Source organism: Bubalus bubalis, chromosome 1 (genome assembly GCF_019923935.1).
Source record: "Bubalus bubalis isolate 160015118507 breed Murrah chromosome 1, NDDB_SH_1, whole genome shotgun sequence".
In the NCBI taxonomy this organism is placed as follows: Eukaryota; Metazoa; Chordata; class Mammalia; order Artiodactyla; family Bovidae; genus Bubalus; species Bubalus bubalis.
In genome coordinates this window covers 141,997,524-142,024,121 of record NC_059157.1, presented here as the reverse complement: position 1 = coordinate 142,024,121, position 26,598 = coordinate 141,997,524, and the positions used below count along the sequence as shown (strand labels likewise).

General features: G+C 41.6%; 1 protein-coding gene across 1 annotated transcript in view; it reads right to left on the bottom strand.

Moving 5' to 3' along the window:
- The window catches only part of SLC7A14 (solute carrier family 7 member 14), a 110,463-nt gene extending 87,755 nt beyond the window's left edge, over nucleotides 1-22,708 (bottom strand). Inside the window, exon 1 of the mRNA XM_006055309.4 lies at nucleotides 22,422-22,708. The gene's annotated coding sequence lies outside the window, so the exon portion shown is untranslated. The remainder of the gene's footprint in view (nucleotides 1-22,421) is intronic.
- Nucleotides 22,709-26,598: the final 3,890 nt, after the last annotated feature.

Here is a 26,598-nt window from a genome sequence, read left to right as displayed (position 1 = left end):
GTCCCTGCCAACCTCACTGAGGCCATCTTGCTCTCTGATATAGGGCTAGGCACGGTGCGTCAGCTTTTAAATAAAACATCAAAAAAATTTGCATTATGAAATATTTCAGACATAGGCAAAAGTGTAGAGAGCAGAGGCTTCCCTAGTGGCTCTGTGGTAAAGAATCAGCCTGCCAATGATCCCTAATCTGGGAAGGTCCCACATGTCAGTGGAGCAACTAAGCCCCATGTGCCACAAGTGTTGAGCCTGTGCTCTAGAGCCCAGGAGCCACAAGAAAAGCCACCACAATGGGAAGCCCATGCACCGCAATTAGAGAGTAGCCCCCACTCGCCACAGCTACAGAAAAGCCCGTGCAGCAATGAAGAACCAGCACAGCCAGAAATAAATAAATAAAACTATTTTTAAAAAAAAGTTTAGAAAGCAAAATGATAACTGCTCCTATTTAACAGATTTTTACCAATTTTGCTATAGATCTTTGTTTCTGGAAATAAATAAAAGGTACCAGTCAATAGCTAAGACTCTTCTATTGCCTTGCTTCCTTCTTTCTCTGTAGAGGTAACTACTATCCTGGAGATGATATTCATCATCCCCACAGATGTTTTAAACATTTTTTAAATCACATAAGTTGTATCCTTATAGATTGTTTTGTATGTGTTCAAAATGTTTAAAAATAGTATCAACTAACGTTTTCACTCAGAGTTTTAATTTTGAAGTTAATCTGTCTCTAGGTCTAGGTAATCTATTATAATTCAGGTGTAATCTCTTACTGAATTGTTGCTGTTCAACTGCTAAGCTGTGTCCAACTTTGTGACCCCATGTACTACAGCACACCAGGCTTTCCTGTCCTTCACCATCTCCCAGAATTTGCTCAAACTCATGTCCATTGAGTCAGTGATCTATCCAACCATCTCATCCTCTGTCACTCCCTTCTTCTCTGGCTCTCAATCTTTCCCAGCATCAGAGTCTTTTCCAATGAGTCTGCTCTTTGCACCAGGTGGCCAAAGTATTGGAGGTTCAGCTTCAGCATCAAGTCCTTCCAGTGGGTATTCAGGGTTTATTTCCTTTAGGATCTCCTTGCAGTCCAAGGGACTCTTAAGGGTCTTCTCTAGCACCACAGTTTGAAAGTGTCAATTCTTTGGCACTCAGCCTTCTTTTTAGTACAACTCTCACATCCATACACGACCACTGGAAAAACCATAGCTTTCACTATATGGACCTTTGTTGGCAAAGTACGTCTCCTTACACATGTGTGCTTAGAGTTACTGGGGTGTAAAGTAACTTTAACTTACAAGATATTGCCAAATTTCTTTCTGAAGTGGTTGCAGAAATTTGTTCTTCCATCAGACATATGTAAGACTTGTTGTTTCTGCACATCATCATCAACACCTAGTGTTATGAGACTTTAAAATTGTTGCTTAAATGATAGGTTTAGAAAGACTTCAGTGGGTTTAATTTGTTAAGTATTTCTCTGATTATTCAATTTGTTAAGTAGGGCTTTTTTTCTTTACCTTTTCTGTGAATTGCTTGTTTCTAATCTTTGCCCATTTTCTATTGTGTTGTTTCTTTTTTTTATTCATCTGTAGGAATTTTAAAATACATGTGATTTATACTAATCCTTTGTTAGTTAGATACAGTGAATGTATCTTTTCTAGATCTGTGGCTTTTCTTTCTTTTCTTTTTTAAAGTTCATTTTATCATGGTGTCATGGAGACTTACAGCTATTGAACTTATTTGGCCAACAGAATCTTCAAAATAAAGAGGGATGGTTTTCAGAACCTGAAATGGAAAACACTAAAATTTCATGGCAAATGTAGACCTCCCATGCTGTTTCTCTCTACTTCTGATAGCTAATGTAAAATTTGCTTCAAAAGAGAATTTAATTGGAGTAATGCTCAGGTTTTTGGGATAATCTCCAGTTCTTTGTGTTACCCATTCTGACTCGTTGGAGAATATTTCTTTATATGTTTTTAAAATTTTGGTTGTGAGCAAACTTCAGTGGAGTTTATTTTGTCTGGGATATCCCATCTGGCCTGTGTGGTCAAAGTATCCTTTCAGAGTTTTTTGCATTTTTCTTCTGCAAGGTTCTCGTTGTTTACTTGCTCAGTTGTGCCTGACTCTTTGTGACCCCATGGACTGTAGCCCACCAGAGTCCTCTGTCCATGGGATTCTCCAGACAAGAATACTGGAGTGGGTTGACATTTCCTCCTCTAAGAGATCTTCCTGACCCAAGGGTCAAATCCATGTCTCCTTTGTCTCCAGCATTGGCAAGCAGATTCTTTACCACTGGGCCACCTGGGAAGCCTTTGTGAAAAGTGCCTTATGGGTATTTGTGGCCCAGTTTTTATGTTAAATTCTTAGCCTTGGAATTCTCATACTGAGTGAGTAGTGTGAATCTAGACTCCACCCTTTTGTGGAAAGGCTAAGGTTTTGGTTTCTCATGCAAGCCTTTTTTGTTTTGTATTCAGAACTCTGGGCAGAGACCAGCTCCCTTGATGATCACTGATGTGGTGAGTAGGATTTTTCTTTTGTTTCCTTTCACTGATGATGAGGTCCTTTGAAAGTCCTAGATCTGTGTAGGTATCTCAGTTCCAACTCCCCTCTTCCAGTGGGCCTAAATCTACAGTCCCTCCTGTGTGGGCCTTCAAGTCCTTAAGCATTAGTGCCCTGTCCTGGGTACTAACCCTTCTTCCCCTCATTCTCCCATTTTCCCTTCTGATTCACCTCTTCATTCTCTGAGGCTTAACTGATGCTAATACTACTTTTGATAATACATCTTGTGGTTTCAAGTCCCTTCACAGTCTAGGCCTCACAGCTATCAGCTCCCTGAGGACATGGCCCATCTTTTAGTCTTTTTCAGGGTTAATATATGATCGAGCAGACTTCTTGCAACAAATATTTGTTTACTGATTCACAAACTTCCCAGTGTAGGAAATTGCTGTGTCTGTATCTTCACACAAAACATATGAGCTGCCTTCCACGTAAGCCTATGAAAGAGAGTACTCCAAGCCTCAGATCCTATTGGGGTATTGTGGAGAGAGCATTGGACTAAGAGTCAGAAGTCCTGGGTTTTAGATTAACCTGTTACAGAAAAAGTGTATATCTTTAAACAAATCTGTCTACCTTTCTGAACCTGTTTCTTTGTCTTCAAAACAAAGATAATATATTGGCTCTGCTTACCCTGAAGAGTTGTGAAGAGGATTAAATAAGAAATACCACATGAAAAGGGGGTATAGACCTTAAAAGGCGATCCACAGTGTGTTGTTGGTAATGTTTTGTTGTTTGTGGGTCAGGACATGGTAAACCACAAAGGCAGTAATAAGATTTCCGGATTCCTCCTGGGAGACGGTGTTTATGCTAGCATTGTCTTATTGCCGGCCTTGCTACAAGAAATATTGCTTTTGTTTGTTAAACTCTCTTTAATGGTTAACATACTGACCGAAGAAGCCCTGTTGATATTCTAGATGGCTTAGACAAAGGTTCATTTTTGATTGTTTAACTCGAAGAATTGCACCATATATCATCCTCTTTTCTAGCAACATCCATTTTTTTTAAAGTCAATACAATTTTTACTGCCATGATGCATTTCTAAGCAGAAATGAGGCTCCCTCACATCTCACCTCCACCTCTCTTTCTCCCTCCCTCACCTGTGTGCATCCAGCCCTTCTATGTAGATTTGTACCTAGAGGGCTCCTGCCATACCAAAGGGACACTCACATCCGTTCAGCAAACACTGGTTCCTGACACTTATGTGTAAAGCAAACCTTTGTAAACAGGATATCTTATTTTCAATTTAAATAACGCATGTTCTCACTTTGGTTTTGATCTGTATTCAGTCACCGTTGGTTTAGTGTCTATCTCTCCATCAAGTTCAGTCTCTGCAGACTATAAACATACACTATTTAGGAATCCTGGTGATTCCTTTTATTAAATGAAGACTCCTTGCTGGTAAATAACCCCAGCCCTCCCTGCCATTGACATATTCTTGTAATGGGTTCTCACATAAGAGGTATGTGTGGGTTGTAATATTGATTTTTTTACTCTGTTTCATTTTTGAGTCACTATCTGCTTTAAACACATGTATTTAAAAAACTGAGCACAGCTCCTGTCTCCAGTGTTGTCAGAGTGCCGTGGAATGGAATGCTGAATGTTACCTAGGCCCTGACCGGTGGGATAATCACAGTCGTATAAATTATAGGTTCTCTTTGGAGAACAGAATGATTTTCTGAGTCATTTCCAGAGCCTTTGAAGTGGCACTTCCTGTTGTTAGAGATCTGTGGTGCTGAGCTAAGATTTTAGCTGTTGGCTCCTGTGGCAGAGACATGCAGGGACTATAAAGCTCACTCCCTGGTGTTGGGTTGGAAGAAATGATTGGATCCCAAACTTGTATTTCATAGACAAGAAAGTGTGACCTAAAGGATGTGCCCAGGGTCACACTGCTGTTCCCTGGACCCAAAAGGTCTGCCTCCAGTACACTGGCTTTGGTTTTATTTTACCAAGTTTAAGTTTCAGCAGTTTATTTTTGCAGAAGTAATCATCTCTAGTCTCTGAAGTTAGACAGATCTGTGTTAGAGTTATGGTCTTTCTGAGCCTGGTTTCTTTATCTAAAGTATTAGTCTGCTCAGTTTTGTCTGATTCTCTGGGAACCTTCATGGACTATATCCCTCCAGGCTTCTCTGTCAGTGGGATTCACCAGGCAAGAATACTGGAATTCGTTGTCATTCCCTTCTCCAGGGGATCTTCCTGACTGAGGGATCAAACCCAGGTCTCCTGCATTGCAGGCAGATTCTTTACCATCTGAGCCACCAAGGAAGAGCTTTTCTTTAAAAAAAAAAATGAGCATAAAAATGCCCACCTTATTAGGATTGTTGTGCTAATTCATGTTAATGTATATGAAATGCGTGGTATGTACTAGATTAAAATACAGATATTATTGTTATTGCTCTAGGAGATGGGGCTGGATCAACTGCTCCCTCTAATTTTAATAATAATTTACATTTTCTATAATACTTTTTTGGTAACTAAAGTCTTTCCTCATCTCTCCAGCTTTGGGCTCCATGTACAACCACATAGGCCTCTCTTGGGTATAGAGTGTTTTATTTTTGAAGTATTTCTAGCTACCCAATAACCTGGTTCTCATCGCAGAATCCTGGATTGTTAGGAGGAAATCTCTAGCCTCCTTAGGCTGTGAGCACTGGAAGAAATAGATTCTCACTTCCTCTGCTGGCCTGTTTCTCTTTCTTTAGAAGTGACAAAGTTGTGCTTAGAATATTAACCAGGCTGGTGTAGGAAGTGAGATATTGAGTCAGGGGTTGAAAACCTTGGGCTGGGGTTGGGGGTGGGGTGGGGCAGTAAAATAGGGCAGATCCTAGCTGAGCTCAGCTTCAACTGAGATGAGCAAGACAAGTATTTGATAGTTCTCAAATGGAATAGTAGCTCAGGGGACTAAAAGACTGGTGACTAATTCAGGGTTCAGTCGTTTCCTTGGGAGTGAGGCCTCCGTGGCCCTGCTCTGGTTAGAGTTGAGTGGGCCAAGGTTAAACAGATGCAGTTGCATTCAAGAGGCTGGGCTGTGTGTGTACATATGCACATGCGTATTAATTATTGTCAAGTTAAACTACAGCAAGACAGTATAAACAGCCTCCTTCTTTATTAGTTTTCCTAGGGAAAAGTGGGTAACAGCAATCATCTTGCTTGACCTGTAGGCAGTGAGGGAGAGTTGCCTAGAACATCTGGAAGCCTGCAGCTTGGTAGAGAAAGCAGTGATTAAAAAACAAAAGTCAGAAGGGAGGTTAAGTTCAACTTCCTCTTCCTGCTGGTACAGGACTACGGGACATCAGCAGAATGATGTGAGAAAGAGCTGGCCGGCTAGTCCCTTGTCCTGTCAATAAACAGATGATTCCAGTGTCTTGTCTTATGGAAACAGCCCCCTCCCTGCTACCACCAGAAAATGGAAAAAAAAAAAAAAAAAAAGAACAGGGGAAAACTACTGTATCTGAAAAATAATGGAAAAATACAAGAAATGGAGTGGTGGGGAATAAAAGGAGGAAATTAAACCCTTTGGCATTTTGCACAGTGTCCACCCTGGAATTGAACTGAATTGAATGTGGTCCATGAAATGCATCTTTAAATTAATAACACACTGCTGATTTTATAAATTCTCAAGCTGGAAAGAACCATGGCAATCATCCACAGTAGCCTTTCTGTTTGAAGGATGGGGCATCTCAGGCCCAGAAAAGCAAAGAAACCTGTGCGAGGTGAGGCACACGCTGCTAGAGAGGCTGGCCTGAAACCAGCACCCCTGCTTCGCTTCCCCGTGGGGCCTTCTTGGCACTGTCTTGGTTCCAGGCAGGCAAAGCTCCTCTGGTTTACCTCTGTCTGCACTCCAGCCCATCCCCACCAACCCTTTCACCATAAGTGGAGAGGGGTTCCAGTCAGCTGACAGAAAGGAGGGGGAGGGCGTGGGTCAGGTGTAAAGTCAAGGAGAAGGTGCTCTTGAGCCCTAGTCCTGGGACCTGTGCTCATCTCCAGATCCAGGCGACATGATTTAACACCAGCCAAGAAATAACAATGGCCCCTGATTCTGCGGCTATGAAATGCTCTTTCTTTTGAATGTTTTTGACAATCTCCTGACTTGACTTTTCTGTTTCCCTCCTCTCTCTGTCTCCCTCAGCTATCCCACTCACTGTTGCCAGAACCTTCTGTCACTCTTCTGGTCACAACTTTCACCATACTAAAACCTTTGGTGGCTCCCACTGCTTGTGGCTTAAAGCTTAATCCCCTTAGCTCAGCATTCAAGGTCCAGGAGAGATGAGTTTTACTAATCTTATAGCCATCGAGCTTGTAATGAAACACTTCTCCAAAAAACTGCAAGCAGCTGAGCAGCAAATAAATTCCAGTAAGGACCTCCTTATAGTTCATTAAAAAACAAACAAAAAAAAGCCAACATGAGAACTTTGCTTTGATATTTAAAGTTAAGTTAAAATGGATCACCTTGAGTGATATGACACAGTCCAGTCATAAATCACATTTTAACATTCCGTTTACAACTCCTATTATCCTACTTTTTGACTGGAAACTGGCCTTGCAAACAAGCTAAGCTACGAGATTAGGCTGGCAAATTTCCTTCATTTTCTAATGCCAGTGCTTCCCCCTTGATTTTTTGAGTCTGTGTTTGTTTTGTTTTTATGCCAAGAAAGGCTGGATGTCCCTTTTCTTAACAGGAGAAAATTACTTTAAAAGTCCAAGTAGTTTCCTGTGTATAAATTAGGCTTCTAGGCTTGGTGAATTTGCAATCATTAGTTGATGGCTTCATGATGATGCCTTTTGCCAAGTGACTTCTGAAAACTGGGGACAAATTGGATGATTCAGAACTGAAGAAAGAGCCATCTGCTTATTTATGTGTGCGATGTCTCTTACTCTCAAGCCTGGGACACGGTAAAGTCTTTGATTGAGGGGAAGGAAACACATCTCACTTCTCACCGCCCAGCAAACGCCTCTGCACTTCCCACTTCAACTCTTCCTTTCTAGGGAAAGTGCTTTAGGAAGAATGCCATCTCTTCCCCCTCCTTTTTGTGGGTTGACTTCAGCTGAAGCTCCAGTACTTGGACCACCTGATGTGAAGAGTCATCAGAAAAGACCCTGATGCTGGGAAGGATAGAGGGCAGGAGGAGAAAAGGGGCAGCAGAGGATGAGATGGTTGGATGGCATCACTGACTCAATGGGTATGAGTTTGAGCAAACTCCGGGAGATAGTGAAGGACAGGGAAGCCTGAAGCGCTACAATCAATGGGGTCACAAATAGTCAGACACGACTTAGCAACTGAACAGCAAGTTTTCTTTTTTACTCTCTCATTCAGTGTTTTCTTAACATTCTCTAGTTCATCAGCAAGATTAAACTTAAGAATTTTCTTAAACTGAACAAAATGGCCTTTCAAAATGGCCTTACTTCCCTTCATTTCAAATTGCCCATTCTGTTTGCTTAATAAATATCTCTTTTGCCATCAGTTCTCCCATCATAGATTATTAGTCTTCCTGTACTGTGTTCTTGCTTTGGGTAATCACATAATCTCAGCCTTCACTGAAAGAAATGAGTTCCTTAGGCAAATGAAAAGGCACTTTGAAGTTCTGTAATAATTTAAGTCTAAAGATGTATTGTTCATCGCTTAGGACAAATTTGTCTTCAGAAACCATTCACAGGAACCTTGAGGATCCAGGCTATTGTTTTTCATAAGTAACAACTTGCATTATGTTGGTCAGTTGGGCCTGTAGTTTTATTTGACAGATACATGAGAAGATTTCAAACTGCTTTGCTGATTAAGAAACTAACCCATAACGATCTTGAATGCAGTCTTCCACATACCCTAGGCCATTGGCACTTAGTATTATCTTTATTTTAGCAACAATAACCTGAACAGGGGTTCCTATTTTTATTAACAACTCTTAACCTGTGTTTTTTTCCACTGTCACTTCAGTTTTTAGAATATTTGTTGAATGAGTGAATAACTAAAGAGCCACTATTATTTATCTTTCTTAGATGGAGTGACTGAGGCCTAGAAAAAGTACAACTTTTTCACGGTTCCACGTGAAACCTTTGGACCTCTGGGTCTAACTCCTCGGATAAGGCCACGAAGGTTAGCGCGCTTGCAGAGCCATTCTCGTCATCCGTGTGCTCAGGTAAGATATATCAGGGTCAGTCTGTCTCAGAGAGACTTTTAAAATTGTGGATAAGTTACACAAAAATAAACTGAAAATGGATTAAAGATCTAAATGTGAGACCAGAAACTATTAAACTCTGAGAGGAAAACAGAGGCAGAACACTCTCTGACATAAATCACAGCAAGATCCTCTATGACCCACCTCCCAGAGTAATGGAAAAAAAATCAAAACACAAAAATAAACAAATGGGATCTAATTAAACTTAAAAACTTTTGCACAATGAAGGAAACTATTAGCAAAGTGAAAAGACAGCCTTCAGAATGGTAGAGAATAGCAAACAAAACAACTGACAAAGAATTAATCTCCAAAATATATAAGCAGCTCATGCAGCTCAATACCAGAAAAATAAATGACCCAATCAAAAAGTGGGCCAAAGAACTAAACAGACATTTCTCCAAAGAAGACATTCAGATGGCTAACAAATACATGAAATGTTGCTCAACATCACTCATTATCAATGAGGTTTCATCTCACACTGGTCAGAATGGCTGCCATCAAAAAGTCTACAAACCGTAAATGCTGGAGAGGGTGTGGAGAAAGGGGAACACTTTTATACTGCTGGAGGGAATGCAGACTGGTGTAGCCACTATGGAGAACAGTGTGGAGATTCCTTAAAAAACTGGAAATAGAACTGCCATATGATTCAGCAATTCCACTGCTGGGCATACACACCAAAGAAAGCAGAATTGAAAGAGACACATGTACCCCAATGTTCACTGTAGCACTGTTTACAATAGCTAGGACATAGAAGCAACCTAGATGTCTATCAGTACATGAATGGATAAGGAAGTTTTGGTACATATACACAATGGAATACTACTTAGCTATAAAAAAGAACACATTTGATTCAGTTCTGAATAGGTAGATGAAACTGGAGCCTATTATAAAGAGTGAAGTAAGTCAGAATGGGAAATACCAATACAGTATATTAATGTATATATATGGAATTTAGAAAGACAATAACAATGACCCTATATGCAAGACAGCAAAAGAGATGCAAATATAAAGAACAGACTTTTGGACTATGTGGGAGAAGACGAGGGTGGGATGATTTGAGAGAATAGCATTGAAACATGTATGTTACCATATTTAAAATAGATGACCAGTGTAGGTTCAATGTGTGAACCAGGGTACTCAACGTCGGTGTTCTGGGAGAACCCAGAGGGATGGGGTGGGGAGTGGGGTGGGAGGAGGGTTCAGGACTGGGGGACACATGTGCACCTGTGGCTAATTCATGTTGATGTGTGGCAAAACCCATCACAATATTGTAAAGTAATTATCCTCCAATTAAAATAAATAAACTAATTAAGAAAATTGTGGGTGAATAGTATGAATGGGGAGGATTTTGGTGTCAGGTAGCACAGATTTGAATCTGGCTCTGAGACCTTGGGCATGTCATTTAAAATTGATAATTCTCATATGAAGAATTGGGATAAATATACCTACTCCTCGGATTAAATGAGTACATGTGAAAATCACTGCAGATGGTGACTGCAGCCATGAAATTAAAAGATGCTTACTCCTTGGAAGGAAAGTTATGACCAACCTAGATAACATATTCAAAAGCAGAGACGTTACTTTGCCAACAAAGGTCCGTCTAGTTAAGGCTATGATTTTTCCAGTGGTCATGTATGGATGTGAGAGTTGGACTGTGAAGAAAGCTGAGTGCTGAAGAATTGCTGCTTTTGAACTGTGGTGTTGGAGAAGACTCTTGAGAGTCCCTTGGACTGCAAGGAGATCCAACCAGTCCATCCTGAAGGAGATCAGCCCTGGGATTTCTTTGGAAGGAATGATGCTAAAGCTGAAACTCCAGTCCTTTGGCCACCTCATGTGAAGAGTTGACTCATTGGAAAAGACTCTGATGCTGGGAGGGATTGGGGGCAGGAGGAGAAGGGGACGACAGAGGATGAGATGGCTCGATGGCATCACCAACTCAATGGACGTGAGTCTGGGTGAACTCCGGGAGTTGGTGATGGACAGGGAGGCTTGGTGTGCTGTGATTCATGGGGTCGCAAAGATTCGGACACGACTGAGTGACTGAAGTGAACTGAACTGAACTGAGCTGTTGTGACTATTGTCAGAAGTATTATGATGTAGCTATGTAATTATCCCTGACTTCAGTAACTTGCCATATTGGAATCACGTGTGTAAAGAGACGACATCACAAAGCTCAACTGAAGTTTCTCCCCAGATACCTAGTATTACTGTGTTGACACCATAATATTTATTTACAACTGGTTTGGAATAGACTTGGGGGCAGAAAAGAAGAACACAGGCTAGTCACTAAGACAGTACTGAAATGGAGAAGTCTTGTTTCTGTTTTGACAGTTAAGTTCTATGGTGGCATGTTTTAGTTGTCTATATTAGGAACTTATTTCTGGCACAACAGTCTATACTCATTCAGATATTTTCTTCCTCTATGTTCTGATGCTGGAATAGAAAGTGTGTCAAAAGTCTGTGTGACTAGGAAAGAACTTAAGATGAATCCCAGACCGTCTGTTGCAGTTTATGCCTGCTTGGAACTAGGATAACTAGCCTGCTCAAGGGGAGAATAAAAATAGTTAAATGATTGTTTGACCTCTGTCAGAGGTAACAATGGTGTCTGATTTTTTAAAAAAAAAAAAAAACCTTTTGAGAGTTGATTCCTTTGGCATTTTTGTGGATGAGTCATAGTCACCCCATGAATGTCTTCTGTGTTGAGAGTGACTAATGAATACAGTTTCAAATGTCAGGGTCCACACATGAAGATTACTGACAAGGATACACCAGACCCAGTGCTCTCAGAGCGAGGTCAGATCACAGCACCCTCTGAGAAGCGGAATAAATAGAATATGCACAAAATACAAGAGATTTGCCCCTTAGAGAAATAACCCAACCACTAGGGTGACTTATTCATGACTGGTGGTTAAACTGGGGCATCTACCAAAACTCCCTAAAGGAGACTAGAATGTAACTAAATATTAGACAAGCTATGAAAAAAAAAAAAAAAAAAGACAAGCTATGAGTTAAGAAGTTATAACATGTATGAAATAATATCCTAACAGAAGATGAGGGATGCACAGAAGCTAAAGTCTACCTTCTACTGAAATAATTTTCCAAAGTTTCTCTAACACTAGAGAAAGGGGAAACAAGATCCTCCACTTGGAGGGCCCAATATTCCAGAAATCTGAAAGGTGTTCTTGGTGGAATTTGGAAGAATTCTCTAGTCCCTGTTTCAGGGTGGATGGTAGATTTCCTGAGACTGCTTCTCCAACTCCACTGATCCTGATCTTGTGCTCTCAAGTCATCTTCTATGACTTGTTCGGTTTTCTTACTATCCTAATACCAGGATGGGAATGAGCTGGGCAGTACTCGAAAGCATCCTACATTAGAAGTGACTGTATTGGCATCTAGTTATCAGGTCAGTCTCTTGGGATTTGGGGAGCATGGCTTGACTCTGCAGAGCTAGAAGACTTTTGATAGAACTGATAAAATCAGGTTTCTAAACCTAATAAGCCTGGTCAGACGATGAGACAATCACGACCGTATGAAGCCCTGCCTGAGAAGCTGGTTCTTAGACTTCTTCACCAATTCTCTTTTCAGTGCAATTTTTACTGAAACACCACCTGTTTTTGTTTTTAAATGATTCTTCAGAATGAATTTAAATAGAAAATGTTTCATTGATTTTCTAAAAAAAAGAAAAACCCTATTATTGTAAGCCTTGTGTACATTAAATTAAATGTATCATGCTAATCAATTCCCTGGAGAAGGAAATGGCAACCCACTCCAGTATTCTTGCCTGGAGAATCCCATGGACAGCAGCCTGGTGGGCTACAGTACATTGGGTCGCAAAGAGTTGGACACGACTAAAGCAACTTAGCACGAACACATGCTGATCAATTCAGGAAAAACACCTTGCTCCTAAAGCAGACATGGTTTAGGAGTTGTCTTTTTTAACTTTCTTACTCTTTTAAGCCTACACATTTACCCAGTTATCTGCTTTCTGGGATTATGAATCCAATGACCTGCCATTTACAGTGAATGCAGGATGAACTTTGCTCCATTATCAAGTGATGGGAGCCATGGATCATGCCCTCTTTTTTCTCGAGCACAGTTTTCTCTGGTGATCTCTGCCTTGATGATATTGATTATATATACCCTCTGGACTAGAAAGTGTCCTCTATAACCAGCTTCTTAATATGATAGATGGATCAATACAAAGTGAGCGATACTAAGTTGTGGATATTCTAAATAAGGTCCTGGAATAAGCATCAGAGCACAGTGCAGTTAGTCATTTCCATCCATCCTTATGGGGTTGGTCAATGAATGGGAGGTGTGTGGGGAGTGGGAAGATGCTCTTTTACCTACCCTTGGAAAGTCGCAGCTTGGTGTGGAGGGAAAAGCATGGGGGTGGGAGTCAGAGAATCTAACCTTGAACTGGCAGCTTTGCCTCTCTGGCTTTCAGAGATAGAGTTTCATCTCTTGTAAATTGAGTGGATTGGTTTAGATGATCTCTATTGGATGTATATTGGATGAGAGGTGGAAGAAAGGTGGCCAGAGAATGAAAAGTAGGAAATAAGCAATTTCAGAATCTAAATATGCACAAACTAACTTGACTGTGAGGTGAAATTTAAGACCATAAGCCTGGATAAATAATTAGGAATGTGCAGATGGGTGAAAAATTTAACCCTGCTACAAAGAGAGCTGGTGCTTGGAATCTGAAAATCCTCTTTCTGACATGCTTTGTGTGCAGGCAACTTCCATCTTTCTGAAGTTTCCCTCATCTGGAAAGTAGAGAGGCTGTGATCGTTTATATGCAAGCATGAACAGCATATTATTTACAGAATCACCGGAGATTAAGATGCCTTCTGTTCAGGCTGTGCCTCTATAATCTCTGGCAGTTTGAAACGAGGAGGCAGGGGAGGGTGTGTGAGGCGGGGGAAGAATGCTGTGCCCATGTGTTGGGTATGCTGCTTATCTGTATTTCTAAGAAGAATGCTCTTGTATAGAAGTAGCCCAGGATCTGATCTCTTACCTGGTTGTTATGAAGGAACCATATCTCAATAGTGAGCAGTGGAAAACTTGGAGCTTCATAAATACTTAATAATCACACTGTGTGTTACACTGGATTGTGCTCCAAGGATGAATAAAATTCCTGAAGGCAGTACAGAGCAGGGCAAAATGCTATGAACAAAGAGGATGGACTGGGCTCTAGTCTTGGTCCTGTCACTAATTTGCTGGCTGACCTTAGGCAAGTCACTTAACATTTCTGGGTTTCAATTACTTCATCTTTAAAACATAGGGAAGGGAGAAGGCTATTTGGGGTGATTTCTGAGGTTTCTTGTAGCTGTGACAATAGACTTCATGATTCAGGGCATGAACCAGCCCTGAATTCAATAAAATTATTGAAATCCCAGTAATGCTTCTGAGCTGCTGTAGACTTCACATTGGTTGCGTTTCATCTGGGGAAGGATACCAAAGTAAATTCTCTGTATCAGTTGGGTAATTAGGAAGCTGGAATAGCATCTCACTTTGAGCATGATTTCTCAATGCAGGGGGACTGCTATTGACATTTCAGGTGGGATTTTTTTTTTTTTTTAATTGTGCAGGGTTGTCCTGCTGATGCAGGATATTTAGCATCCCTGATCCCAGGCTGCCAAAGCCAGTGATAATACCTCCCCCTACACCCAGTGTTTGTAAGAATTAAAAATAAAATACCCTTTAGTGAGATAGCCGGAGAAGGCAATGGCACCCCACTCCAGTACTCTTGCCTGGAAAATCCCATGGACAGAGGAGCCTGGTGGGCTGCAGTCCATGGGGTTGTGAAGAGTTGGACATAACTGAGCACTTCACTTTCACTTTTCACTTTTATGCACTGGAGAAGGAAATGGCAACCCACTCCAGTGTTCTTGCCTGGAGAATCCCAGGGACGGGCTGCTGTCTATGGGGTTGCACAGAGTCGGACACGACTGAAGTGACTTAGCAGCAGTAGTGAGATAGCACCTGAGTTTGAGAACTATTGATTTTAGAAGGAACCAGGAAGCATCCCTTATTGTTAATAACCATTTTCTAGACATGCAAGCTTAGGTCTAAGATCTTAACCCTAAAGACTTTGATTTAGCTGTAAAGTCAGGTTCAGGACTGGATGTTGGCAACCTGAGAGCTATTTTTGAAAAGAACAGAAAGGACGGAAAATCCATCCTTTCCTTTGTAAAGACTTTATGGTTCACAAGGAGTATCTTATCGGCCCTTTTTGTGATATGAGGAGCAGATTTACTATATGTTAAAATCCACAGTGAGGTAGATAGATACTGTGATGTATTCTATTTGACTAATTTGGTATTAAGGTAGGGTTAATGAGAAGAAAATGAATTCTACACATGATTTTGAAAATTTTGGTCTTATTTTTGATAGGAGCCCATCACTAGGAAATGACACGCTGGAAGCTCTCCTTCTCTGCCTTAAAAGCTGTCTAGATTGTCACTCTGAGTAAAAAACCTGGAGGTAAAACCAGAAAACTCTACTGTACAGTGAAGATGTGGTAGGCTGACATTTGTAGCGTTAAAAGGTGATGGATCCTGCACCAGCATTCATTCATTTCTGGCAGTACAGGCAGTTCATGTATTCTGGGAAAAGCAGCATGGTGCAAAGCAACAACATTCAGTACTGAACTACTGAAACAATTGATCAATGGCGTAACTTACAAAAGGACAAGAGCCATCTTGCAGAAAGACAATACAGATCCCTATGTAACTTCATCAGAACCAGAAACCTGAAATTCTATTCACCTTGTGATTGCTCTTCTAGCCAGAAAATGTAGGTAAAGTGAAAATTCCCCAGAGAAGGGGCTTGTATGTTGTGGCCTAAAAATGATTCACATCAGTTATCTGAGAGACTAATGGTTTTCAAAGAGGAAGTGTCAGACTTCCCTGGTGGCCCAGTGGTTAAGAATCCACCTGCCAACACAGGGGACACGGGTTCTATCCCTGGTCTGGGAAGATTCCACATGCCACAAGGCCACTAAGTCCATGCACCACAATTACTGAAGCCTGCACGCCCTAGAACCCATGCTCCACACCAAGAGAAGCCACTGCAATGAGAAGTCTGAGTATTGCAACTAGAGAGCAGCCCCCAGTCTCCACAACTAGAGAAAGCCCATGTGTAGCAGTGAAGATCCAGCATAGCCATGAAGAAATAAGAATTGGGGCAGGTTATTTAAGTACTCTAGGATCCAGTTCTTCATCTGTAAAAAAAGGATAATAACATTACCAACATTTAGGGTCAGAGTAAGGGTATCTGCTATCATGATCATGATCATTATTATTATTGCTGTTACTAGGTGAAATACTAGCATGACATGTCATGACATGTCAGAGCTTCCAATAAATAATGATGTAAAAATAGGAATCCTTCATTTATTTTTCATTCTTTGGGCTCAGTGAGACAGCATATTCAAGTCTTTAGCCTCATTTCATAGAACCATAGAATATTACAGCTTGTGGGACCTGAAACACTATTTAATCCAAATTTCTTGGGTAATGAAGGTGAGAGAAGTAAAATCCTTGTTCAAATTCTTGGCAACAAAGATTCTGAAGTTTTGAATGCTTTTCTTCTGCCTTATAATACCAGCCATGAAATTTCTACCTGTTGACTATCCTTGACTAGTAGTTCACACCAGCGTACAAGGGAAATAATCTGAAATCCAGATACATTCATTTTCCTACTCTTAGCATCTCTGGTAAAGTTTTGGTGGCTAAAGTCATTGATAAAAATTTTAATGACTAATGAAAAGATGCATGATGTTAAAAGATGCAAGGAGCAGTGAATTGTGAAAGAAGACTCAAGTCTTGCTTCTGCCTCTGTTATTAACTTGAGTGACCACTCTCAGCCTCAGTTTTTCTGTTTGCAAAGTAAGAGAGTTAGGTTATGCAACTGTTACAAAATATTGGCACAATAATATATTGTATAAAGATTTTCTCTAATGAACAATTAAATCTTTACAATTATGAGAAACATTTTGTCATCAAAATGTTCAAACACCTGGATGCAATTGTTTTTTTAAATTTGCTGATTATTTTTAAAACAAACAAAGGAAAACAATTTTTCAAATGAACAGATGATGGAGATCAGCTTGCTCATTTGTAGGACAGTTTATTGGGTTGGAATATTTTGCCTTTGGCAAGTGAGAATCAGCTAATTCCAGGCATTTGCTTAATGACTTGCTAGAATAGAAAGATGTTTTTCTTTCATTTTTGTCAGTAATCACCAGTTAAAACTTTTAAAGGAAAGCCCAATTATTCCTGGAAAAGGATAATATTATATGACCAATCAAACTGTGATGTCGTCAGCTCTCCTCTAATTATTATATGTGTTTTCATTTTAAGCTAAGCCCCTTCTGAACTTAGGACTAATAGTAGTTGCCTGCAACAATCATGAAGGCCAATCATTTATTTCTTAAGGAGATAAATGTCTCTTTAAGGTAAAAGTGAAAAGTATCATACAATTCCATTTAAGTATTGTTTGTGAAATTGCCTCATCATAAAGAAATGAAACACTCTTGGACTGATGTGTCCCTTGTTCCCTGGAGGAAAACAGCAAGACACAGTTCTCAGTGGCGGTCTGTCTTGGCCATCACTATCTATGCCCCCAGAGGGGTTAGGAGGGTGGTTATCAGGGTAAGATTTGATGTTCTGTGTCTGTCTCCTGTTTTATTTGATAAGGGAAAATGCCACGGGGAGTACTCATTTCTTGGCTAGATGAGTTTGTGGCATGAAGTGACCTGGAACAATGGTATGAATTCAGCAAATATCTTTTGAGCACCCATGTGCTAGGCTATAGGCGTTCCAAACACCTGTGACCACAGCCTTTCTGTGCAAATATATGACACTCCTCAACTACTTTATTGATTAAGTGAATGATTGTATGCTACCAGCATGAGTTTCAAAGCTACACGGTCAGTTCTATTTATTTCTTGAGATACAAAATCAGTTAAATCCCTCAAGCTGAAGACAGTGAAAATTAAACTCTTTTCAGCTCCAAGGTAATGTATTTCTCTCTTCCAAAATCCAGGCCTCTCTAAGAGATAAAGAGTTCCCATGAAATGAATAAACCATGATTCCCCCCAAAGTGGTATGTATTATTAAAGCCAGCATGATCTGCCGGAGACCGGAGTAGGCAGTTTCTCTAAGCTCTCCTTTAGTAATAAGATTCCATATGCGACAATTGCCTGAGAATGGCATGCTTGACCAACAACAGGCTGAGAGTATATCTCAGCTCTTTTTCTGAAAGAGTATCTTTCAAGTTACCATCCATTCTTTTGTTAAGATCTATTTATCTATCTTAAGATAAATATATATATATAAGATACTTATATAAAGTATATATAAATTTGAAATCTGAATAAGAACAGCTATGTTATTTCTAAGTTGGAACTCAGGAAGCCAGTAAGACAGTAAAATAGAGCATTTGACTTTATGGTAAAAAGGAATCTATGTGAAATTAAACTCCAGAGGGCTTCAGCTCCTTCAGTGAGATACATGTTTTTCTTTCCTAGCCTTATTGTCTTGAGCATCTTTGGGCTTTGGGGGATGTTCTCAGCACAGGTGGATTTTTCTCTTCTCTTGGAAAAAGTTTCAAAGCAGAGTCCCAAGTCCTTATTCCCAATTTCATATTCTCAGTTGCTGTGATGTTTTTAGGACTTCCTATAGAAATGTTGTCCAATAGAACTTTCTGCAATGCTGGAAATTTTCTATATCTGCATTGTCCAATAAGGCAGTCAGTGCCCACATATGGTTTTATTAAGCAGCTGAAATATGGCTAGTGTAATTAAGGAGCTGAATTTTTAACATTTAAACTTTAGTTAATTAAAATGGTAAATAACTACATATGGCTAGTGACTACCATATTGGATAGAGTGGTTCTAGACAGTATAAGATTATGGTACCTGGGACTGAGTAACCCAGCAACACTATCCTTGCAGAATCACCCAGTGATGATATAATAGAAGTTATGTATCTAATTATGAGTTATGCCTTAATTGCTTCTGGAGCAGGTTTGAAGCAGAATGTCAGTAATAGCATTAGGAAGGCATAAGGGGATCTTTAAGTAAAGAATAATAAATGGGAGGAATATGTTATGGTAAATATTAAGAGATGAAACAGCAGAATAGTGCCATTTGAACTGAATTTGAATTCCTAAATTCTACATTTTGGAGCAGGATAGAACTGTCCAATTTAATATAAAAATTTCATCTTGCCAAGTGTGATTACTAGGGCTACAAAAATCTAATTAATGAAAGTGAGATTTTACTATGGGCTAGAAGAGAAACAAGCAAAAATGAATAGAGTATCAGGTCTGTTGTATGTTAGAGTGGACTAGAACTCTAGGACCATGTCTAATGAAATTATCCATTTGACAGAATTGTGAAAATTCAATGACTTATGAAAGGACTTAGCATACTGCCTAGCATTGATAAATATCAGGACTTAGGATGATCACTTATTTCTGCCTAAATCTTTTTGAGGCCTCTTCCAAGTACCTGTGAGAACATAGGAAGATGCTAAGGGTAATTGATTTTGGAAAAATTATTTTGTTGAGAATAGATCATAGAAGAGGAAATATAGACAGCATAAAGGCAAGTAAAGAAATGCCATACCACCATCCTGATTTGCAAATTGTTGGTATAGGGAAAACAGTTATTGAGGAATGTGAGTCAGGTATCTCAGTTATATTTGGTCAGCCAACACTGGAACAGTGAGACCAGAGAGGGAAGAACAGGAAGAAAAATTAGGTAGGAGGACTACTTGTATTTTGAGTGTTTGTGCCTCTCAGGTGGCTCAGTGATAAAAGAATCTGCCTGCCAAGGAGGCGATGCAGGCTCAACCCATGAATTGGGAGGATCCTCTGGAGAAGTAGATGGCAACCCACTCCAGTATTCTTGCCTGGAGAATTCCATGGACAGAGAGCCTGGTGAACTACTGTTCATAGGGTGGCAAAGAGTCGGACACAACTTAGCAACTAAATGACAACAACAAAAACAACAAATTACTGAATATAGTTCAGTCCTGCTGATGTTCTTGTCAAAGATAATCAGAGAAGGCATGGAAGAATATTTGAGGCACCATGGGAGTAGTGGGAAGGGCATTGGCCTTGGAGTCATGTCAACTGGATTCCAGTCCTAACTTTTCAGTCATGTGCGTTAGACTAATAAGCATCTTTTGGTTCCCAAATTCTCTTTTTTGTAAAACAATGATGCTTAATGATCTTGAAGGTTTTTCAAGCCCTATAACTCAAGGGTAATTCTAAATATGAAAGCATGAGTGGGATCTAGTTCTCCAGACTCCCAGAAGCCTTGCTGTTCTTCAGGAAAGCCTGCCGTTTATTCCTCTGTCATGTTTCTGTTATCCTGAAGCTCAAGTGTGTGAACAGTGGTATCTCAAGCAGCATGCACAAAAGCAGTTGGTATGGTGGGAGTTAGTGACAGTGGGTGGGTGAACAGATTAAAGAGGAAAGGGTTGGAAGAGAGAGTAGTGTCTGTGAAAAGCAAAGCTGGTCCTCTACCTTTGACAGATTCTTGCTATAGTCTCCAGTAACCACTGCCCAAAGTCAATGCCAAAATAAGGGCATGGAAATAGCTTGGACTTCAGAATTAAGCAGACTTGAATTTGAATCCAAGCTCTGGATTTGAGATACATAACTTCAGTTTTCTAAACTTTGTGATACATTTGGTTAGCAGCTATTGTGAAGCTTAAATGAGATGATATGGCCCAGCAAATAGTAGGGTTTTGTTTTTTTTTTTTAAAGTAAACAGTCTCTTAACTCGGCCTCCTGAAATTGGCTTAGTTCATTCCTCATCTAGCCCATAATGTAAAAGACTCTCAAAGAAACATACAAGACTGCTTAGAGATCTATATCTAGAGGATGCAAAATTTACATTGTAGATAACGCATGGTGGAGAGAGAAGGGTACTGAAGAGAGAAAAAACCTCAGCCAGGAATAGAAAGCCTAGTTAGTCTCTCCGTTAATGAAGCCTCTTCCTTTGTGCAGCCTCACAGTTCTCTGGTTCTTGAAAGCCACAGTAGCGTTTATCAGAACAACACCCTGTGTTTCCAACACTTCACCAACAGGAAGATTCACAGCGCAGGCAGAGAAAACAGAATGAGGCACCACGTTCGTTCCCATTCGAGTAAGCAAAGCTGGATCCTAGAGTGACACCCGCTCCTTGCTCCTCAACCCAGCATTGGGGAAAACCTGCTTCCAAGTGGAATCCAGGGGTGGGGGAGGGGGAGGGGAAGGGGAAGGCAGAGAAACGGGGAATGCATAGCACCTTTACCCCTCTCTTTAGGTCACTTGATCCACTTGACTTCCTTTACGAGGGTTCTAACACAGTTTCTGCTTTGGAGAAAAATGTTGGCAAGCAGTGAGCCTCCAGTCCCTTGGCGGTGTTATCTCGCCGCCTTGGAGAACTTTCAGCACCGCGGACAGCTCCCGCCGTCCTCTCTGTGGCCCACTCTCCGGACTGGGATTCTCCCGAACCCCTTCCTGGAGGGGGCTCCGGTCGGAGTGGGGTTGGGAGAGGGGAGGTGGGTTATCATTCTGTGTTTCTCGGTCAACTTTGGCCAGTGACCGGCCCTGCCACTACGGTGAGAATACCTCCCAAGAGCCGGTTCCTTTTCTCCTCTCGGTTGAAGAGCTCCAAGAACCGAAGTCAGCATAGGTGGTGGGGTGGAGTGCTAAAATATAGCCCGGTGAGGGCTCTATTTTTCCAGCATTCCTGCACCTTTTCTCCACCTTTCACTTTACTTCTAGCCATTCGGCGACTTCTGTCTTACTTTTCAATCACAATACAAAATACATGTGTGTGTGTGTGGGGGGGGGGGGGCTGCGGAGAGGGGGGTGCTGACTCAAGAGCTAGAAGGAGGTTGTGGCTGCGTCCGGCGAGGCTACACTGCCCTACTCTGGCCCTTTGGATTCTTAGGACACTGATGTGCTTTGGGATGGGGAAGAGGGGCGGGCTCTGACTTAGGTGTAAGTGTGAGAGTCCTCTCCCCGGGGTTGCCCCCTCTGTTCAGGGAGCTTCCCTGACACCTCACCCATCACGTCCTCCTCGTAGCCCCCGGTGTGTCACCGGTCTCTGGGGACAGATGCTCCTGCGAGCGCATGGCCTTGTCAGGTCACCTGGCTCAGATAGAGTCCCTTTGAAGAGTTTGCTCTAATGTAAAAGGGCAGACATTGTTCCCGCCCGTCCTTCGGGCTTCGGCTGGAAAAGCATCTCTCTCTCTCTCGTTGGACTCTTTCAGACGCCGAGAAAACCGAGCGGCGCGAGCCAAGGTGCGTGCCAAGGCACTGGGGGGACAGGACGGGCCCGGCGTCTGTGGAGACCTGGGCGGCCCGAACGCTGCTCGCGGCTCCCTCCTCCGCCTCTAGCTCCCGCGGGCCGGACCTGCCTGGCAGCCCCGCAGTTGGAGCCCGGCGTCCCCACACCCTGGATGCTATCCAGGCCCCATTCCGGGCCAGAGCCGGAGAGACCCCGACCCGGCTCCATCCTTCCTTCTAGGAGACCCCTTCCCGGAGGGCGCCCTCAGCCTCCGCGCCATGTTCCTGCTTACCCGCTCCGGGAGGCTCCGGCTCCCTGGTTCATTCAACAAGAGGTGATCATCCCATTTTCCAGCTGGGATGCAGGGGCCACGGAGGGGGACAGACTACAGCGACAGGGGGACGTTCACTCACCGGAGGGCTGGAGGTGATGAACTGGCTACCGGGGCTGATGGCTGGCGGTCCTCACTTACAGCTCGGGGTTTGTCTCTTCTCCCGTGATGCGGGGTGCTGGCGGCAAAGGAAAGCAGGAGGCAGCCGCCGCTGCCGAACGGCTCCTCAATTATTCAGATTGCCCCTCTATCTGCACCCTCCCCGCGGCCTCTCAGCCCTCCCTCCAGCTAACCTGTCTCCGCCTTCCTGGAGTCACGTGGGCTGCCCAACCCCTTACATTACCGAGCAGAAGCCTCTCACCAGACGTCCCCCCCCCACCCCCCGCCCCCAGTACACACACACACACACACACACACACTGCTATCTGCCGCTCTCAACTCCTCCCCGGCCTATTAAGCCTCCAGGTGCTGCTTCCAGTACCTCATGGTACGTGAGGCTGAGGGGAAGAGATGTGGGCAGCTCTCCGCCCTGGGAGAGTACCAGGCAGGACTCTGCAGTGTTGATGTGTTGCGAATGCACAGCCTCTGCGAGAAGGTCCACCTCTGCTGGACTTGACATTGGACAAAGCTGGCTACCCAGACCTGGTTCCTGCCCTCTGGAAGCTTCCCCCTTCTTCACCGAGCTCTTGCTGCTCTTAAATTTCTTCCACCTCCCTCAGCATTACTGAAAGGAAACGATGGGGGAGATTGATTTCCCCTCCCCTCCTAAAAAAGACAAGATCTTCCTCTTTCTCCAATAGACCAAGTTTATCTTTGGATAAACATCTTATGAGTAGAAAAGATTGAGGCTTTGAGATTTGAAGATTGAGGAGGAATTTTGGTCCATACTAAAAATAGATACCCTTGGGAGTATTTAACTTCTGTTAGCCTTTCTTCTCTCATCTGTGAAATGACCCCTTCACAGAACTATTATGAGAATTAAAAATGGTAATATTCTTAAAATTGCCTAACATATTTAGAACTCAATAAATGGGAATCCTTCCCCCATCTCTGTTAAAATAAATCTCAGAAACAAGGAGATTGTGATTTGCACCAGTAGAATGGAAGTATTTTTTGTAAACTTAGAAAGGGGTATCTGTGCATTCAGGCTTGACAGATAATATATGAAAGGAGAAAAGCAATTTACTGGGCTTATATTTTTTCATTGGTTTTGTTGAGAACTATGTTATGTCTCAAAAGGATGAGGACTATGTAGTACAAACTGAGGCATGTTTGGCCTCATCAGAGAACGAATTATTTAATATTCATTGAAAAGACTGCTTTAGATGGACAGTACCTACATAATCTTGTATCTTTGGTCCAGGCCTTCAAAATATATGGGAGCTAATGAGATGTAACTCCCCATCCTTGGAAACACATTCACTGGACTTCTGATTGAGAAGAATGTTGGCTGTCTGACACTTCTTTCCTAGCATGGAGCAGTCAAATGTACCTTTAGATTGTGGATTCTAGCTAGAGGACCTGGGTGACAGTCTGGGAAAGTCTACCTAGCTTAAATTTATTACTGCCTTGGACCAGCATCCAGGTCTTAAGTATCGAGATATCTCCTTCATTTGAGCTTATGCAGGGTATATCAGATCTTCTAGGATACCCAAGAAGCTGTGGAACTTTGCAGGAAAGGCATAGAGTTAAAGAATCAGAAGTTTGGCATCTTAATACAGGCTCTGGTGGTGGTGGTTTAGTCGCTAAGTCATGTCTGACTCTTGCGACCCCAGAGGGCAGTAGGCTCCTCTGACTATGGGATTCTCCAGACAAGAATACTGGAGTGGGTTGCTGTTTCCTTCTCCAAATACAGGCTCTGCCAGTTACTTATTATATGATCTTTGGCAAATCACTCAAGCTCTTCGAGTTTCAGCTTTACAATGGGAATAGAATGTTTGTCTGCCTTTTCCATGAGCTGGTTCAAATGGAGGATAATGTATGACAAGCCATACCATTAAATGTCCAGAGTGAATAAATGTGAATTATTGACATTACAGACTGAAGAAAACCCTGAATTTATTCTAGTCCAGATGCATTATGGGCATGAAGGGGTAGGAAGTTGGGATTTATCATGGAATGTGCAACAACTAAACTGTCAGTATTTTTCTGTAAGTCTGTGGGTGTGCATGTAATTTAAGGGGTGTAGTGTTTTGAGCATTATATTTTCATTTTCAGTGTCTTCTGTAATGGATTTCTGGATTAAATTTAATTTTTTTCCTGCCTTTTAATTTTTAGAACAACACCAGCCACAGTCACAGTGATTATGAGTATTTCATAACTGAGATAAGTTTGCACTTATATTTCAGGACAGCAGCTTTACACTCTTCTGCCTTTCCCAGGTAAAACTGATTTGGGTTAGAAATTCAAAATAAGTTTGATTTCAAAGCAAGAATATTCAGCATCCAGGAGCAATTTCTGGTTAGCCATCAGCTCCTTGAGTGATAGGAGTCTCCAGTTCACTGCCAATGAACCCAATGACATCTTTATACAAACTAGGAACTCCTGAGGAGTTCTCCCATTTGTAAGCAAATTCTAGTCCACTTTGCTGATTTTCTTTTTATAAATATTCTTCAGAAAGCGTCAGTTTGGACCTCTTTATGTTTAGGGACACCAAAAGACCAGAAGGTGCCAACTCATGCTCCTATATATATATATCATTAAAAAAAATATTTTAAGGTAAAATGCTACCTCTGTCTCCTACCTACTTCTGGGTTGTCATGAGGAAGCATAAGAAATGGAAGAATTAGCATGAAATAATATAATTTTTGCCTCAAAAATGGTACCATTATGAGCAGTTACTTGGATGAGTATAAATTTCAGAAAAATTTGGACAGTTTTACCAGAAATTGCTCTGGGACTCTGAATAATTTTTCCAAACAACTTTTCAATGTTCAAGTCACCTTTCTCAGCATAGGACAGAAAAAGGAAGCTTGGGGGACAAATCTTGCATTGATTGTAATTGAAAGTTACACCTTAACAATGATTTCCTGATAAGGTTTCCCTTGGGTCCTACTCCTTTACTTACAAGGTCTTATCTTTTACCTGTTGACTGTTGCCTTTATGAGTCACTGCAGACACTTTCCAGCTGTGGACCAAGCATTAATGAACCAATGAATAGAAATGTGGTAGATAAAAGGGTAGCAGAGCATTTAGAGCCACACACAGCAAGGAACAATGGATGCATATCTTAGTTCCAGGGTTAAGCAATGATACTGCAAATTGACTGCTAATTACATCTTGAAAGTACACATTCTATTTTTATTTTTCTAACAATTGGAATATGGGACTGTTGATTGATTTATTCAGTGTGTTCTAGACACTTGAGATATAGCCATGAACTGCACAGAAATGGCTCCTGTTCTCCTTGAGCTTACAGTCTAGTAGAGGGAGTCAGACCCTAATCAAGTAAACAAAGAGGTGAAGATAAGAACCATGATAAAAAAAAAAAAATAGAGTGATATACAAGGAGTGAGGGCACCACTTTAGTTGAGTGGTGGAGAACTGACAAAAGCAAATGCAGGGGCCTAGACATACAACTTACTACTTTCCAAGGAAAGGGCAGTGCCCTCTTTGTTGTTCAGTTGCTCAGTCATGTCTGACTCTTTGCAGCCCCATGGACCGCAGCACATCAGGCTTCCCTGTCCTTCACCATCTCCCAGAGCTTGCTCAAGCTCATGTCCATTGAGTTGGTGATGCCATCCAACAATCTCATCCTTTGTCATCCCCTTCTCCTCCTGCCTCAGTCTTTCCCAGCATCAAGGTCTCTTCCAATAAGTTGACTCTTTGCATCAGGTGGCCAAAGTATTGGAGTTTCAGCTTCAGCATCAGTCATTCTAGTGAATATTCAGGATTGATTTCCTTTAGGCTTGACTGGTTTAATCTCCTTGCAGTCCAAGGGACTCTTACTCTCAAATGGATCTTCTTCAACACCACAGTTCAAAAGCATCAATTCTTTGGCATTCAGCCTTATTTGTGGCCCAGTTCTCGTACACTTACATGACTACTGGCAAAACCATAGCTTTGACTATATGAATCTTTGTTGGCAAAGTAATGTCTCTGCTTTTTAATATGCTGTCTAGGTTTGTCATAGCTTTTCTTCCAAGGAGCAAGTGTCTTTTAATTTCATGGTTGCAGTCACCATCTGCAGCGATTTTGGAGCCCAAGAAAATAGTCTGTCATGTTTCCATGGTTTCCCCATCTATTTGCCATGAAGTGAT